The 20,176-nt window shown below is 31.9% G+C and overlaps 1 protein-coding gene and 1 long non-coding RNA gene across 4 annotated transcripts in view; both read left to right on the forward strand.

Moving 5' to 3' along the window:
- mthl1 (adhesion G-protein coupled receptor methuselah-like 1) overlaps positions 1-20,176 on the forward strand; it is a 121,345-nt gene that overhangs the window by 85,931 nt on the left and 15,238 nt on the right. The window lies entirely within an intron of this gene.
- On the forward strand, positions 400-4,954 carry LOC148230102 (uncharacterized). The gene is made up of 2 exons (XR_015811259.1): positions 400-1,570; positions 1,695-4,954. It is a non-coding gene; the product is annotated as an uncharacterized LOC148230102 (long non-coding RNA).

Consider the following 20,176-nt stretch of genomic DNA (forward strand, 5'->3'; position numbering starts at 1 on the left):
TACACTCTTTGCTATATAGTATATACCATCTGACGCTAACTTACTTAGCAGAAACTGACAGCTGTTGACTGATAATATATGCCGTAAAATTACCGATGCTCTGATTTTACGTATTGCAGTATTAAATTATTAATTTAATAATAATTATTTGAGAGTATAATAAATCGATTTTGCTTTTATACATCAACGGATAAGAACAATTCCGATATTTGCTAAGCCATGGGTCGTCAAACCTTAGTGACCTAACGTCTTGATCCACGTGGGCAGACGGGAAAAATAGTTTATTTGACAATGCAACGCTCGCAACAGTGATCCTCAAACTTGCTAACCACGACAACCGTTATCTTTAACAATGTCTTTAAAATGCTTTAATAACGTTTTTTTTTTGTTTTGTTACAGGTGAGTACGCAAGTGGTTAAGAGTCGGATGCGTTTGAGTGAGTTTCTGTTTGTTGTACCACAATACGAAATGAACAAACAGGTAAAGTACAAATAAATACAACGTGAGCATGTGAAGAGTACACTTATAAAATAAAATGAAGCTCAATATAAGCAATTTACTTTCACTGTAATGCTTTTTCGTTCACATCCCACGCTCTCTTTGCACAGAATCAAATTATATTTTATGCGTGGCTTATAATAATGAAGCATTGTTGCTTTTGACCCTCTTTGATTCCCTAAACTAATGATTAATTATGAGATATTCAGAAAATAAATAACTATTTCCGACTATATATAAGTGACTAATACCTAGAAGACCTGGTTTCGAATCCCATGTGGATCCCTGTGCTTTTTGTCTGGGTAAATATAATTCGTGATTATTATATAACTATAATTCCGATAGATCTATACAGATTTTCATAATCTCACGAATGAATATCGTGATTAATAATCAAAATAAAATTTAACTAGGTCATGCATAGTAATTATTAATTGTAGGTTGTAATACTAGGTATCTGATTCCTCAATTGAACAACCCTTGTATTTAACAATTAGACCACTCAATGGAGGGATTAAATCGGTAGTTCTAAAAGCGATCGAAAACCTTTTAGCCGAATTCACAGGCATGAGAATCAAAATATGTGATATACAAAAACATTTTAAACAAAAAAGGGGCTTGTTTGTAAAATGGGACACCACCGTAAGTCAAAGTAACCCCACATAAATCTGATTTGTTTAAAAAAATACCTAACGGGCACCCTTTTGTAATTGGCAGTCCCACCGAAAGGGATAGAAAACAAAATCTCTTACAGAGCGGGTATTGTTTCTTCTCGAAAAAGAGAAATAAAATTTTTTCTCGAAAATTTTTATAGAACTTTTTTTGTTATAAATTAAATTAGTGAAATTTTTCGAAGTTGTACAATCTATTTTTTATACCGCCGCATAAGAAAGGGTGCTCCCGTGCCAGATATTTGAAAATATGCATGCTTTCTTGTAAGATTTAATAGATGTCGAAAGTATTGGAATTGCTACTATTACTTTAATAGACTTTGCTTTTATTATTTAAAAACTATATTAAAAATCAGATAAAAAGAAACCGTCCCGCATGTGAATTGGCAGATTGAAAAAATGTATGGGGGCTTTCCATAGAGTTACGCCATTAAATTTGTGTTTCGGCAAAGTCGTTTTTTTATAGTCCATATGTTTTGTAGCTTTATCGTGTTCAAAATATAAAAAAATATAAAGTAACAACAGCTATTATTGACAATTTTCTCTACGATTCAGACTTTCAGCACTTTTTTAGAGACTTTCTCTGACACTTTTACTGACATCCAAACTTAAACATCCACTTCGAGTTAAAAGGATCAGAATTTCAAGTTAAATATGGCTTTAATGTTCTCATTTGCTCCTTAGGATCGAACATAACTCCTTACCTTTTTTTTGTTATGAGGAGAGGGAATCTTTGAAAGACTTCACCAACTTCCAGGTTGCTAGTGATTGTGCCGGATCCCGCTGCTAGCAGCGATCTACCGGCTAAAACCTCTCACCAGTCCAGTTTAGAGGCTCTATTTTTCGCTGTCTTTCAGCTTCTTCCTTGATTTTCAAGACATCAGACGCGTAGTCGGCCCATGCCTCCCAGTTGCGCCGGCTTTCCAGCATGGATTGGGCCATAGTGTCTGTTGATGCAGGCCTTCCTATGACCCTCTCCAGTGCCATAGGTCCTTACCTTGCGGTCCATTACAACCAATAGCTTTAACATCCTGTAGGCTTCGCATAGTCGAAGTGCTGCACCTCCGTTCTGGACCTAAGCCGTCATGATCAATGACTGCAACCCAGTTCTTGATCACGATTATTATTTTGGAGACCGATAATGGATTAGTTCAAATTTTAAGAGGACGCCAACCTAAAAATCTCAAACTGCCGCTTCTCTCTTCACTTCACATAAAAAATGTTTTTTATTTATTATTTCTTCGGTTATATATGTAAATGTATAACTATCTGGGGTACCTCAAAGCAGTGAAAAATCGACCGCCGTACATGTACGGTGATACTCCTCAAAGGGTTGAAGCACACAAACCCTTTACACCATAGATTCTCAACTAGATTGACTCATCGCCTACATTTCAACAACAAAATTTTTCATCTTCCACTTTTGAAAAATATTTTTATCTCATTTAATAATAAATTATAAAAGTAGCAATGTCCATATATTTTTTAAATTTCACCAAAATATTCATGTAGCTTGTTCAATTTTAAAATTTCAAATAGCAAATTTCAAAAGAATTAAAATTATTTAATAAAATAAATCAAAAAATGCACACTTTTACACAACATTTTCACAAGTATTATTGACTAATATCAATGCTACCCAAGTACTAGGAAAAAACATTTAAAGCGGCTACTTTCAAAATATTCTTAAAGGCATTATATATTATGCAAAGGATATTTACTTTATTATAAATATAAATTATTTTCGCACAACTTTAATTTTGAACAATAAACTTTTTGCCCACTTCTCCGTCGCCCTCCATGACTCCTCCATCGCCCACCAAATTCTCCAGCCCAACAATATTCGTCCATCTCCCACTTTGAGAACCTATGCTTTACACGAAGTCAGGACATCGTTCTTATAAGAAAAGTAATAAAGAACAACATGTATGTTACCGCAGTAAAAGCAAAAGAGATATTTTTTTTTGAAATACACCTCCATTGAACTTTAAAAGTCAGACCTGGGTTTTTCTACTATTTCGCTTCTAAATTATGGGATACATGAGAGTCTTAAAAACATAAAAATCAACACCCCATGACAGTTTATAATTAATTAAATATATGTCACTGATTTTTAGACAATGATTTCAGTCTGATGTCTCATTAGTTGTTTTTACCTTTTTCTAACACATTGTGCTATAAATAAATATACGCATATAAATAAATTAATAAATAATTTCAAACTAGATTGTAATTATGTCATAACCCATAGAACAATGAATTTATCAATAAATAGCTTTATTATTCGGTTTAATGCATAATGAATTTTAAACATTACGTATTGCGGTAGCACGTAATCGGTCGTCAGCCCGTCGCCGTTCAGTTTCTTCAGCCGTTTTATTGGCACGTATTGCAGTAGCATATAATCGTATTTAATAAATAAAAGTTGTTCACCGTTTAGGAAGAATTCTTGTGAGATACAGACACGTGTATTTTTATATTTTACAGTATAGATAGTTATCGATGTCCATAATCCATAACAGTTATATTAAAGCAGCGTTTCGAATCAGAAATAACGTCAAAGACCCTTTCGAATCCCTATTCAAAGCCTCATTTATCTACAAGACGAGTCAATGCATGTATTACCATAATCTTTTCACCGTCGCTCATGGATAAATGCCCTTCAATTTATCCACATCAAAGATCTGATACAAAATAACAAAAAAAGAACATACACAAGAGAACGGATTAGCCGCATTTCAAGTATCTTTGATGTTTCCGGTAGATAAGACGTGTCGACACTAGAGTAGAACTTTCATGTTTGAGTGTCATGTTTGACGTTCAACATTACGATAATATTGATTCAAGCTGTTGCTTTGGTTATCTCGATAGTATCGACACAAAAGATTTTTTTTAATTAAATAAATACGTACATACCATTGAAATGTTGGCAAAAGTACCATCTGCTCGACAATTACTCGCGCTTCCTAGACTCCTTTATATTATCTATAATTAAGCCGATGAGAGGAAGTCGAACGGATTGCTTACTATTAAAGGCAATTCCTCTGCAATCTTAAGAAAAAGTCACACTAATGGAAAATACGTGACTCATGTCTAAAAGGACCTTGACTTTTCAAAAGTGGAAGCATTTTCAGAGTAAACTCTGTATACGCTTTTACGACCTCGTAAATTCGGGAATTAAAAGATTGGCGAGAGAATATAAAAGCTTACGCGTACTTTCGGTGGTAATTTATACTAAAAATAGATCTGGAGTAAGGTTACCAAAATGTATATCAGAATGATCAATATACGAATATTTCCTACCAATATTTGTATTTAAGCAAATATTGGAATAATATTTGAATCACAATAAGATTGAATACATACTCGTTATTATTAGGAAGGATACAAAGAAATTCGTAAAATATTAGCATCTAAAAGGTAGTGAATATATTATGAGCACTTATACTTTAAAACTCTTTAAAGATATATTTTTTCGGGTTTTGAAATAATTTGACTCAGAAACTAATGAGTTAAATAACCACATATCTAGAGAAATATAGATGCCGCTATTAGACGGTGGAATTAAAATGGCAGGTCTTTGAAATCTTCGCTGGAATGTCAAGTTGTATTATTGTCGGATGTGATTTCGTGGAGCATGTTCTCGTGATGATGCTGGACGTTGATGTGCCTTATGTCCATGCAGTGTGCTGGCTCATCATTGCTGTGTTCAAACCCAAACCTAACCTAATGCAAGTTTTAAAACTAATTATGGTTTTAAAAAAAGTCCAAAATACAAACTAAAATTCAGGGAAAATAAGCGGAAGTATAAATACAGATAGACATCGCATCTCACATATTGCTCCACAGTTTGTCTGCATTTTGTTATTACACTATGTTTTAAAAATATGTTAGCTATCCTTACCGATATTACTATGGTCTTCTAATATAAGACGGCTGATCAAAGTATATTCAAACCGAATTTTGGTCAATAGGAGAGCGCAAAAACAATTATCACTTCTCGTCGCCACCGCAGTGGGAACGCTCGTTACCGAGCGTTCCCACTGCGACGGCGCCGACACGATTTTATTGCTTTTGACGTGGATTTTTGACTTCTGAGAAGTGATAATTGTTTTTTGCGCTCTCCTATTGGTCAAAATTCGGTTTAGATGAGCTTTATTCGATTCTCATTCGTAATAATATTATAAAAAGTCAAGCGTTTTCACTGCAATGGCTTATGACAAACACTGAGCAGCAATGAAAACACGACAAATTATCAGTTAAATATTTTTTTATGCTTAATAAAAATATTTCGCATAAAATATGAATTCAGAAAATATGTCACAACCGTGGCTAATTTTTATATTTATTTGTAGCATAACTCGTGTCTATTATTATTTATTTAAGAAATTAAATTACGCTGTTAAAACATATATAAAATAGCATTTTTGTCATGAGGCCCGGAATCATTGTTTTCCCAGGGTCCGGGTTCGCTGCCGTTGTGCCGAAGTTTAATATATTTTATAATGCTTGTTTGAGACAGCTCTGGAGAATAGCAAAAAATATGGGCCATACGCCCACGAAATTTATTTACGCTATAAAAGATAAATGGTACAGATGTCCTTTCCGGCGATCAGTAATCAAGGATAGAATAACAATAGTATTATGCGCAAGGTCTATCGCACATCCTTTCCAAACAAAGAGAAGCCGTACAATATTTCTAATTATTAACGCAATTCTTTGGTCAAGAGATTTCTCTTTCATTTTTGTGAATATATTGTTGTTCGAATTGTAGTTAGAATAGCCTCTAAATTATAAGTTGTAATGTTGCCTACATATAAAACTTTTATAAACTTATAAAATACACATAGTGAAAATCTGATAATTAAATTTTAATAAACAAGTTTTGTTGCGGTTTTGTTGAAAGGGTAGGATGAAAAAAAAATGGTAAATAAATTAGGAAAAAAAAAATTATACATGAATTTAACATTTTTTTCATAAAATTATTGCTTTTTACAAAATATTTCTGAATTATGATTTTTTATTAAATAATGTATATAAACTTTAAAAATGTTAATTCTGCAAAACACCCTTCATATTGTTTAACAAATTGACGATACATAATTATTTTCCGGATCTTGTTTGCCTTGAAAAATATTATTTCTGTAAATTCCTCGAAAGAGATTATTATAAAATATACATTTTTCATTATCTTACCACTTATCACCGAAATGTTTAATTAATAACTGTCTTATTATTGTTATTCGTAATAGAAACATTTTAAAGTGCACCTAACATCGCAATAGTTTTAATATTTTATTATTTTTAGTGTGTATTGTTTATATTTTTGACCATCATTATGCATTAGGTTAAATGTTACTAATGTTACTTTAATTTAAATAAAAAATAAATAACGATCCCAAAAATACGAATCTTCGAACATTTTAGAAAAAGTGCTGTAAACTAGTTTTAAGCAAGACATACGATTCACCAAGTTCACGTAGCAGTGTTGATGTAATCAAACATTTCTAAAAATACTGAGGAGAATCATTTTTTAATCTTATTGAACTCTAGTTTCTTGATCCCTATATTTTCGATTCATGTTAAATTCGCATTTAGTAAAAGCAATTCAAAGAAATGTCTGCAGTGATATGTATGTATCTTTCATATTTTATATTAAAAGTACATATAAAAAAAGTTTGTATCTTGAGAGTATAAAGGAATTTATGAATGGCCTTTTCTAGCTTTTGTCATTTATTATGATATTGAATGCTTTCACAACAGCTTCGTATATCTAAATTTATCAGATTTGACTTTCAAAGTAATCCACTTAAAACCATACTATTCAAGAACTTATAAAATACACTCGGTGCAAATGGCTTTATCTCTTTATTGAGAAATTGTTTGTGAAGTAATTCGTTGTAGATTGTACTTGAAATTTCCAAGTCAAAATAATGAAAATACGTGTTTCAAAAGCATGCTATAAGCACCTACCTACATTTTTAAATGACCTAAAAATTCGTAGCAAAGTGTTCTGTAAAAAAATAATATCGCAAGAACGTTTTAAATAAAAAAGACAAAGTATAATATAATACAATTTTTTTTAGCGATAATTTAATTGTGCATCTCGTTATCTACGAGATGAACTATGCTTATATACAATCACATATTCTGAATGAACTCTTATCGCGTTTTTGAATAAACCTCGCTTTCATTGAATGAATCATAATCGCGACTTGGTTACTATTAAGTTTAATTTCACGTCTGGAAATCATAAAACAAAAGGCTATAGACACGTCTTGGTTATTATTGGGGTCAAAATTATGACCCACATGTGTAGTTTACGGAGATACGCTAGGAATTTCATCCACTTCAAATTCCATCTCGGAGGGTAGTTTATCGGAGGAATCCGATCGACCTTATACTGAGGCGTGGGTGAGGATATTTTATAATGTTTATTACTGAGTTATTGCTATAATTTTGATCATTTTTTTTTTTAAAAAAATACTCGAAATTATCGTGTGAATTACCACTGTGCTCTGGGAATAATTTGCGGTTTTAGGTCTCGGTTCTGCGTTCGCAATTATGTTAGACTCGAAATCGTGTCAATTATGTGGTATGTGTAGGTAATTTGAGCTAGTGAGTTTAGCTTAGAGAGGCACAATTAAAAAGTGGTGTTTTATAAAGTGGCGTGTTTAAAAGTAGCTCTGGTTGTTGTACGTGTTTGAGTTAAATGGGTTAATTTTTCGCTATGATGTTTATTGTCAAAATTAGTTAGTATTTTTCAAAGCATGTTTTAGTGCACACTATATAACTATATATATGTTTATAAAGATTGTTTTGTAATTATCAAAAAAAAAAAAAATAGATAAATGCTACTGTTTCGATTCAAGAGATTCGTGTGCAACAATAATTGCCCAATAATATAAAAAAATAGAATTATATAAAAACTTGTTTAAGAGATTAATTTAAATGACAAGATATATCTTTAAATTTTTAAGTATTGATATAAGAAACCACAACATTAATAACAACGTTTTCAAAAAAAAATCTGACAAAAAGCAGTAGAAAATCTGTTTTATTAAATAAATAATTTTAAATAAAAACACGCAGATCCGCGAGGAACGCATTAAATGTTTTTAATGTTATTTAAATTTATTTACTAGTCATTGCTATTTATTTATTGTTCATAAACTTATATACTGGCGGCCCTCGACTTTCGCACATAATTGGTTCCTGAAAATGTGTGCGAAAGTCGAGGGAAGTAAAAAAAATTGAAATTGTGTGTATTTTAAAATATTTATTTATCAAGTAAATATAAGATGTTTAAGAGGCGTTTAAGAGACACGTTTAAGTGGGGTTTGCGGGTGTTTCCTTTGAAAAGTTATCAAGAGTTAACTGTTTTCCACTATTCTTTTTCTTTTCTTCATATAGTATTTTATAACATGCTATGTTTTTATTGATCGCCCCACGCTCTTGAGATATGCGTTCTCCATTGGGATCACAATCTTCCATAATATTTAAAAATTTGTCAAGGAGCACGAAAGGCTTCATTCATATTTTTCATTGTTAAAGAGTTTTCCAAAATAAACCTGTCTCATCTACATTAAATATTTGGCTAGAGGAATATTCTCCATCTTCAATAAGTTTGGATAATTAGGAAATAAATTCTTTTGCAGCATCTTTATCCGCATCAGCCGATTTTCCAGTAAATTTAATATTATGAAAAGAATACCTCATTTTAAAATTGTAAAACCAACCTTTACTTGCTTGAAAAACCGTGTTAAAATATTTTTTTAATCTATCCTTCCAATCTTTGTGCAAACTAAGAGCTTTTGCTTGAATAATTGAAATACTCAGAGGGACATCTTTTTGATGTTGGTCATCGATCTATGATGACAAAGATTTTCCACTTCATCCATGTTTTTTTTGCTGTTTTTTTTGGAAACATATCATTAAAGATTGTGGAAATATATCTTTATTTTCCACAATTTTGAACGTACTCTTTAATTATATTTTTATTTTGCAAAATTGAACGTCCGATTGAAGCAAAAGATTCACCGCTATCAGAACGTTTTTTTTTTTAAAAAAAATTAAAATTAAAAAAATTGATTTTTTTAAATGTGCGAAATAGCGAATTGTGCGAAAGTCGAGGGCCGCCTGTACATATGTATATTAGGTTTTATTTTTGGACATAAACTTATATTTATCTTTTAGATATGATTTATTAATATCATTATTTAAAACTATCGGTAGGCTATAGTGTACCAGCAACAAGGTTTTCATCCACGTCGATCCACGATCACTCGATTCTTAAATACAGATTGATGTTGGCTACACCGATTTAAAAAATCATGTTTACCTTCAAAAGTCAGTAACTTACTCCGTCAGTTTGTGAGCTTTTTCTGGAGTAAAACATGGATCCAATTTGGTCCTCTGCTTTTTCCTCTCTTTATCAATGACATTCATGTGTCAATTATGAGCTCAAACTATGTATTAGATGATCTGAAAATGCTTCCGAGTATTCGCACAAATGCAGATTCAGTCTTTACAAATATATTTAGAGTCGCTGTAGGTCGATCGACCATTTTCTATATCATCTTGCCAGGAATTCCCTTGAAGCTTAACCATAAGTGTTTTAAGTAGAAAAATATCGAGGTTTTGGAAAATTAGACATGAATATTTATTATACGCATCGCCAAAGCTTACGATAATGCGTTAAAGACGCTCGGCTTTCATTTAAAAATATATTGACGATTCGCGTTCTGTACGATACGCTAGTTCGTAGTGTCCGAAGTGAAGTACTCGTATTTTTAGAGAAGATTCAGAGAAAATATCAGACATATCTACAGAAAGTATGGCTCATATTCGTATTTCCCATCTAGGTGGTGGTGGTGGTGGTGTCGACAATCCATTGTCTGAAATCCCAGCGAAGTACGTTATATTATTGGAAATGAATCAGAGATTTTTTGGCTTTTCTAAATAGTGAAACTACTTTTGTTCTGTCTACTCTCAGAGTTTGCAACAAAGTGCCGATTTTGGATGTAGAAACAGATTTAATATTATCTTTAATATTGAAACACTATTGCGAAACGGTCATAATTTAAACAGCTGGAAATTTTATAATGAAGTGGTGTAATTGCAATCTGGATTAGCACATTTCACTGACGTCCGTACTTCTCAATACAATATAGCATTCCTTTCTATTTGTAAAGACACTGAACTTCCCTTTGTTAAGGTTATCTGCCCGAGTCTCCGATTATCACGTGCGTCGGCGTAACATATATACTTGTTTTGCGTTTTGCTAAAATTTTAAATACTATTGATTTATTACGCTTTTATCGAAAACAACATATTTTTAACTCGTCTAAAGCAGATTTTGGTCTCTTAATTAATTAATAATTTTAATAATTATGATAATTTGCAGTTTGTTGATTTTTAAATGATTTTTTTTATATATTTGCATATAATAGAAAAACCCGAACAATTCATGTATTTTTTGACTTAGTTATAAACCGTAGCTATATTTATTATTTTCCTGTATTACAATTTATTAATATTTCTTCAAAAACTACTAAATAACCTGATTTTTATGTAAATTTATTAATTGAACTAGTAAACTAAGCATGAATATATTTCTGGTATAATCGAATTCTATGTTAAAAACGTTAATTTAATAATATTATTATTAACATAAACTGCACTAAGTAAGCACATTTAAATCTTCGTGGCACAAAAATGTCTCAGATCATCACTACTACTTTTTTTAAAGTAATAATAGTGTTTTAAAAATATATAATTTTAATCTAGAGTCTTTTTTAATGAACTAAATGCATATTTTCGAATAAGTATGTAGTATTAAAAAACTACCCACTTAAGTTAATAATTGTATTCATTATGTCTGATTGACTTATTCAGTTTGTACAGATTTGCCTGTTGTAATGCATTGGGCTTACGCCTGTCAGGTTACAGCGGAAGATTTAATAAAAATAAATAAATAAATCTTAGTAGAACACAATGTCCTTTATATTAGCCGCTTACGTCCTTTTTCTTGCAGATTGCTTCGTTCAGTTTGGTAAATTGTGAGCAGTACTTAGTAGAATCAATAGTTTAGTTTGGTTGTGGTAGCTCTTAGTATAAGTAAAAACTCGTTTTAATTACGGTTTAGTAACGAATCGCAAGAAGAAATTCGCTATTTTTTATAGCTCAATTGAGCGGCACCCAAGTATTGATCAAATTGACCATCTCCAGCTTTTGTGAATGTCTCGAAACAGTACACGACCAATCTCACGTGTCACTATTAATCAATCAATCATTTTATCCACGTCTGAGACGAATCTGACAAAGCTGAGAAAAGGGAACGAATATATGTTTATACATATATATTACTTGTTTATTTAATAATAAACCCCACTATTATGCATCGAGTATAAGAGAAGGCTTACAAATCAATAGATCTTCTGGTTATACATAGACACAATTATCGCTATGACCGCATTGTATATTTTATAATAAAAATACCGAGAATTAAATCTATCAAAGAAATATTTTATACTTTGCTTATTAAAAATAAATTTATTGTATACAAGAGATATCTTTATCTTTTGTAGAGGGCAAAGGAAAATTTATATCTTAAGAGAAAACTCTTTGTATAGGCATTCCAATGAGTTCCCCCAATCCATACTGTATATTAGTTTGTAATATAAATTATCTGTGTTATTTAGCAAAATTATCCGAGAACCATGTAATGAATTTGGCTAGGTATTTGGATGCCCTAATCATACATAAGAATAGCAACAAGAATTTTGTAAAGTAATGGCTCTCAAAAATTGAACTTTAATATTGTGTTACGGGTAAACGAGGAAGTTAACTGATTTACTAAAGTTCTCGTTAGTATTCTTAGACGTGTGCGACCCAAGAGTGGGATATCCGGTTCTATAGACATCCTGCACGTAATATCATGTAACAACTCTTACAAATGATCGTTCGATGACAGGTAGGCGAAAACCACGGTCGCAATTAATCAGCGCGATAATTTCGCAACTAAATCTATGGTGGTTCGAGGACGCGACGCCTTATTTGTGAACAATACGCGGATTAACAAAGTCATAGTCATGCATATGAATGTAATCTGCAGAATAAGTGTGGTCAATCAATTTGCACTTTTGAGATCATCATTCAGAAAATTGAGAATAATTAGCACGTACGTGTAAAACGCCTCATGGTTATTTTAAGACAGAACATTTCTTCATATGTTAAATTAATATAAAAGTCTCCTTGCTATGAATTGTGCATTATCATGTAGCATTCCGTACCATATGGTCTGTCAGGACACTGATAATATCCTGAATCGCAGTTAGCTCAAAGCGATAACAATCGTTTTATCTCGTTTCAATAGTCTTATTTTTTATTTCTTATTACAAATCTCTACCATCATTACTAGACAGTTTTATTTAATGCGTCATAATGGCCATTATACAAACAATAATAAGCACTGAAAAATAATTAAAAAAAAAACAGTTAAGGTGCAACCTAAAATAGTGTGTTTAGCTGGCGGAGGGATGATGTCCAGTGGATGGTCCTCGGAGGTCTTGTATTCGTGCCAACGGCGGTGTAGTTGATGTCCGTTCCTCTGACTGTCCGTGGTCATGTAGTCCACCGTTTTCCTTCTCCTCATTGGAGACCAGCCTTAAGTTACAAAGCTCGCTGACGAATCATAACCATGCTGCGACCACTCAGCCAATCGTTGCACTCGTTTATTCGACCAAAGAAATATGTACATGTCTATATAAAGTGACATTTGCTTGATGGATATATTTGGAAGTCGAATTGTGCAACGGGTAATGTGTTTAACAGTGCTTTTTATCTTTCGATGGATTTGTTTCTGCGACTGTTACGCAATATATTTAAACATGTTATAGTTCCTTTATTTACAAATAAATCCTTTTCTCATCTGGGCCTTTACACTCTTTTGTCTCATTCATCCTTATAATTACCGTGGTTACGGTGATTTAGTGCGCGAGTTGAAGAATAACCCCCACAATATTTTCTATCCGGCCCTTCATTAAAATATGTGGCGACCCCTGCTCTAAGGCACTCTAAAACTCGCAGGCGAAAGTCACCGAGCATTAACGGGTTGTCGACACCGCCCCTTAGCAACTTCATTGCGTGGACGCCACGCAGAGGATCTCAATGATACAAATATGGATATGACTCATACTCCATCTTGAAGAGATATCTGAAGTTTTTTTAATTATCTCAACGCAGCAACGATTTTAACCTGAAGGCCCATCCATAAATCTAGAAGGTAGAGCTACCGAGAGCTCAGTTTTCGCCATTACATCTTATTGTGGATGTTCATTAAATATATAAGTATATATTGTACTAAAGTATATATTTATGTATGTATCAGTGGCGTGTGGTCCATACATTATGAAACGTAATCGCTCAAAAAATCGGCTACAGACAACCATACCGAGGGAGCGGCTAAAGCCGACTGCAGCGCGGGTGGGCTGGTTGGCCAGATGTCTTGCGCAGTCGATACGCATGCGTCATGAATTGCTTATCGGGAATTGAATTGATCGCGCATGCGCACTAGAACTTAAACCGTTACTCAAGTTCGTATTTACAGTCGCCCATCATCAAGCGTTCATGCGGTTGACGTTTTGAATCTGTCTATTTCATGTTTTGCAGTGGGAGCTGCCGGCTTCCCATGCCAATAGCCGGGCAGGTGTGAAATTTCTACACTTTACATGAATTAATTTAAGAAATACGAAAATAATTTTCAAGAACCGCTTTTTTTAATATTATGAGATTGAAAAGTGAATTTATTTATTTATATATATATTCGTCAACAGAATTCCATTTAAAGTCCATAAATTGCATTAATAATGTGATTATTAAAAATTAAAAATTAAGTACTCAATTTAATAAAATTAATTTTTACCATACCGGCGAGAAGTGCTTTTAGAAAGATCATTTTTTACAATGAAACGAATAAATACATTCACTAGAAATAGTCAAAGTGAGAAAGAATGTCAGCTCTTGCAATAATATCAGTCGAAAAAAAACTTTTAGACAAATTAATGAAAGACAATATATTATATGATGCGGTTTTGATGAATTTTGTGAGAAAGAGCGTCGAATAAAATTAATTTTCAAAAATAAATACGTAATATGTTTATCAATTAAAGAAAATAAATTTTAAAATATAATTTTTGTACCCCCCCCCCCCTCCTAACTACAAGCCCTGTTTCAAAAGTCACCGCACGCCACTTGTATATATGTATTATATATGTATTTTTACTGATTTTTTTGTATTAGAAAAAATCGACAATTGTACGTGACGTAGCACGAAATAATAGTAAATAAAATTGAAATTATAATTCTCACTATATTCTATTTTTTTTTCAATTCAAGTCGTTCAACCGAAACCGCACAACGTCCTTACAAATCGGCCAGATAAAATAATGAGAAAAAATGCATTAAATTGCTTGCGGTGTGAGATTTATAACGACTGTCGAGAGCTATTTCGCACATAGAACAACGCCAACGCATCCTGTCGTAGGGAAATTCCGTTTTTTATGGTGAAATTTCCCACTCTTCTCAATTAGTGCCATAGTCGCCTTTGAAGCAACACCAAAGGCGGATTTTGAGCGATCGATGTCGAGATTTTAATGAATCACGGAATTTTCTCTTTCGTTTAGTGAAAATGACGCAATATGTGATTCACTCTGACTTTAATCTATTCTTGCATCTCGAGGAAAATGGTTACTTTCGTATTCATATATTGTAATTATATGGCATGTTTAATTTGTTCTTAAGAAAGGGTTGTTGTTGTCCATTTGAACTATTAAGTCGTACGTGTGTTATTGTTTAATAAGTATCTATAGATTGTAATCTTAAAAATGTCAATTTGCATGCCACAGGCGTGTTGAATTGACACAATTTATGCACCGCAAATGGAATGGAATTAATTTATGTGGTTTCAAAACCATTTTGTATTCTAATTGCACTGTATGATTATATTTTGCTACGTTTAATAGGGAGTTTTTTAGGAAGCATAGTTATTGATATTATAAATTATTACACAACTAGCAATACCTTTTTAATTACATAATTACTATAGATACATTAAGTTATCATAGCCTTGTCTGAGTCTCGTAGAATCCGAAGGAGTTAAAAAAAATAAGAACGCAGTCTCTTCTTCGTTCCTCTAGGTCCCGCTCGATGCTTGGCGTTGCTCCGCTTCAAAGTATCTGGTAACAGTGTTTGATGAAAGTGTATTTCGAATGGAAGTGTCTTATGTAGACGCTCATGGTTGGTGCTTTTGCTCCATGTTTGGACCAATGTAACGATTTGGGGATGGAAATAGATTTGTTGTTGTTTGTTATTCCTCTTATAAACACGTTTTCGCAACCTTTGGAAATTTGGCAATGTTGTCGCAGGGCACTTGCTATACAGATCAGCATATTTTACCACTTTGTCAGCACTTGTTAATACAATATATTTTCTATGAGCTGAATTAGCCCATAATTAGAGAATTTTAAATATCCAATATGTACGAACTAGCTCGATTTTAACTAATCATCATGATATTCATCCGTGAGATTAGGAAAATATAGGTAAATCTGACATGTGATGATCGATCGTAATTATAATTATATAATAATCACTATATTTAATATTCCAGATTTAAATTAAAAAACAATAATTTTGAAGTGTTTCAAGTCAATAGTAGAATTAAATTAATTTGACACCGACAGTCCATTTGTTTAGGAAATCCGTCTGAATTTCCGATCCTCACGTGCATCAGCATAATGTATACACTTGTTCGATGCAAGTACTAATAACGCCTAATGAAATATGGAAATTTTATTCAGCCTATTTGGACCAATGCGACGATTTGGGGTGGAAACAGATTTGTTCTAGTCTGTTATATTTCTTATAGAAACGCTTTCGCAACAAGTTACTCGATTGTCCATCCAAATAATAAAAATAAATGTACTACGAAACTAAAAAAAAGGAAGAGAAACTCCATATTGGGTTTTAGAGCCAATAAAAAATATTTAAAATATTACATATTGATCCTAAATGAGGAATGTATGATAAAAACATTTTTTTTTAATAAGTACGGTCTATCACTCTTTCACATAATATATACTTAGCTCAACTAAAGCAGAGCTTACTCTAAATCATAATAATTTGATGTGCTCGTTTTTCTTTATTTTTACAATAATATTTTATCAACGCTGAAAAAAATTTTAAAAACAAAATGTTACTCTATAAGAAGTGAACTTCTTCAGTTACTTGTTTACCACCTGAAGAAGAAGACCCGCAAATTTTATCATCTTTTAGCACTTTTTTTTAATCATTTGTACATGCAGTATAGTCCGTTCAAGACGTTAACGCTCATCATCGTTGTGTTGGAAAGAAGGGTGCGTGTACGCATGCATGCATACATACACATTTTTTTACACCGATAGGAGAACGTTACCAATACTAAATCAGGGCTGTTTTAAGGGTAGCGTGACCATACGTTGGAAATTGAATTAAAAATTATAATGTGTTATATTATTATTATAAATTATTGTCATACTGTGGTATTTTGTAATCAATAAAACAATTCCTGTAATATTCTATTGGTATTTTTAAAAATATTATATTGAACAGATATTCAACCTGGAGAGTGATACCAAAACTGCTCTCTTATTTTTGAGTTAAATATGTATATAAAAAAAGAAAATAAGTAATAAAGTGATATTTTACACTTTCACCAACAAATTAAATTAAAAAAGTAAAAATTAATTGCACTTAATTTCACATGGTCACCCTGTTATATTTTCTCCCCAATTCTGTGACGATGAGCGTTCATATCTTGGACGGACTGTACATACATTAAAAGCTCTATTTAGTTTATGAGCAATTTCTACATCTACCATCTGTTTTGAATGCGTCAAAAAAATTTTTTAAACAGGATTTCACCCTTTTCAATTTTTTCTATCTATAGTCGTTCTATGAAAAATGCAATTATCTCTTCACCCAGCCGTTGCTAAGGGTTAGCAATTTGTTATCATTTTTTTTATTCAGAGCAAAATTTAATATAAAGCGATTTTAATACTATAAAAATAAAATTTACTTTAAAATGATATTAATATAAACACGATGATTTTATCTTTAACACCTGTAATAATCCGAGAAACTTCAAATAATGATACTATTTATCTAAGATTATACATTATTGGTTACTATATCATATAAACACACTTGTTATGGTCGCGAAACGCTTCATTATAGAACACGAGAAACTAGTTTAGGTCCGCATGACGAAAATTACAACAGCGGAGTAAGTCGGTAACATTGCAAGGCAATCCACATTGCTAACATTGCTCGACATCTAGAAGTTTTTTTGGTTCTACTACGACCGAGATCTTTGTTTTTTATATAAAAAAAACTAGCCTTCAATGCTCGCGGAAACACGGTTAATTAGTACGAGAAAAGCTGATTTTGTAAAGCGTCCGGCAAATACCTATTAGCGTTTTTTGGAATCGTTTTGTGCAGGTATAGGGACAAAGGAGGTCTGGAAAAAGCTGGGGTCGATGTTCGTGCTTTATGTATTATACTTTTTTCTCCTTTTAAGGTAAACAAAATATTAATTTCGGTAGTCATAAAGCTGGCTATATATGTATACGAACGAGCGAAAGTTTGACGATGAGATGTAAATCTCTGCTGAAAGTATTTATATTATGAATATATTAAAACGGCAGAGGCGCGTGAAACGTTCGTTAAAAAGCTAAAAGCGCCAACAGAGTTACTATAAATTCATATGCTTTCTCTTTCGAATCAAATGGATTTTTGAACTATTATAAGTATTGAAAGTTTATACTAAAATCACTGGTTTAATATAGCGACAAATAGTAAAACATAAAATTATTCATAGTGAATGTTCGTTACGCAACCTTACCTTGAAATATTATATTGTAGAAATCAAACATCTTTTTTTAAGCACACGTATATTTGATTTCATAGTTTGTTTTTAAGAGGGGTGATTAATGTTAAATTGGCCAGTTTTATGAATTTATTGGTTCCAATATTCGGCCGTTAAAACTTGAACCATCTGATAACTCGACAGTCCGGTTTTTGTTATTGTATCAACGGCCATATATACATTTGTGTGTATAAGATAGGATATAAATATATCGGCAATTGAAATACGAAAATCAACCGTCAAGTGTCAGTCGCTAATCTTTTTTTTGTAAAATAATATAAATAATACAATTTTAAATATTATAATATCTTAAATGATTAATCAAGCATTCTGTTTATATCATAAAATTTTTAATGTATTCTGTAACTTGAAAATATGGCATTCCATTTTAAAACCATTGTTCAAGCATAAACATGTACATTGATGAATCATGACATTGACGACATTCTGAAATTTGTTTATATTAGAAATAATACATGGAAAAGATTTCCGAGAACATTTTATATTTACATATTATTTACAATTTTATACTACACATTTACACTAAGTCTAGACGTTGTGCTATTTCACAATAGTTTAACAAGCACTTTTGCTAAGCACCATTCATACAGTAATGGTTTTGTCGTGTTTCACTGAATTACTCGCGTGGAAGTGAAATAGATCAAATGATCAAAATGTTACTATTAATTTTATCTACTACATTCAAAATATATTTTTTAATAGTATATAAGTTGCTAATTCTTATTTATCACGTTCTAAGGTGCCAAAGATCAAATCTTGATTTATTGATTTTAATCTGTTCATGATATGTTTATTATACACTGAAATGAAAATATTAAAATCATTTTGTTAAGTGATTAAAATTTAACTCTTTTCTGTCAATACTTTAAATAATACATTAAACATGCTTGAGTTTACTTAACATATTACATAATATAAATAATACAAATATGTATTTTAATATGTGTATAACATGTTTTAATTATTTTGGATTAGGAAAATCTATCATGTAATGATTGGTTAGACGCCGAAAAATCTGAAAATGTTTACAGAAAAAAACAATTGTCGAATTGAGAGTCTTCCTTGTAGTCGTCGATAATTCGATTGGTGATAAGACGTACTGTAAAATATTTTATAATGCTTAAATAACAGATGCAGCAAATTAAGAGCCAATCGCAACATTTAGCCACACCTCTAAAATATCCCATTAACCGTTGAATTACAAAGAAGAGTTCAAACAATGATTTTTTCAATGCGAAACTATTAGTATTTTTTAGACTGATTTCGAAAACTATGTAGTAATTGTTGGTGTTCGAAATTTTGCGTGACTATTTAGAAATTCTACGTATTCTACCGATCCCTTATATTTTATTAGACAAATCGTTTTTGACCTAAGTGTATATTAGCTGAATAAAGTTTACAGTGTGCGATCGTAGGTCTAGGTCGGACTATGCGTCAATCTGGGTCGGGCGGCAGAGAATTAATCACTCGCTGATCGACCGGTTGTAGAGGTTCATAGTTTATGAACTAAACTATATGAATAATCGACTGTATTTGGAGCGTTTGTATTGTATACATATTTAAACTAACTGATGAAATAAGGCTTCGAATTCCAGATCTTAATCTATAAACAAGCAGATACTTTAGCAACTTATTGCTAATAAATTAATATTAATTGTTCATTCGCTTACGATGCTGGTCGCAAATGAATTTATTTATTGTTTCGGAAGTACATTTTTTTTCATCAATAGTCCTCAATCGGTGGTATTTAAATATTGAGAGGCATCACATATTGCCCATTAGTTTTTTTGCTGCCGAAATACACTTATGCGTTGCAATCTCGTGAACTTTGCGTTATCTTTGTATGTTCTTAATATGTTTGTATATTTTTATAGTAATCTCTATTTATTATTACTATAATGTATGTTGTGTTTTTGCCGAATATTAGGGATTATCTTTGCAACCACTTTTATAATACCCTGCATTCGAGATCTTTACATATAAAACTTTTTAAGGTTTGAGAACCCCAGGGGGTGTTATT

This window comes from Plectrocnemia conspersa, unplaced genomic scaffold (genome assembly GCF_051122295.1).
Source record: "Plectrocnemia conspersa isolate PC_06_02 unplaced genomic scaffold, ASM5112229v1 ptg000011l, whole genome shotgun sequence".
NCBI lineage: Eukaryota > Metazoa > Arthropoda > Insecta > Trichoptera > Polycentropodidae > Plectrocnemia > Plectrocnemia conspersa.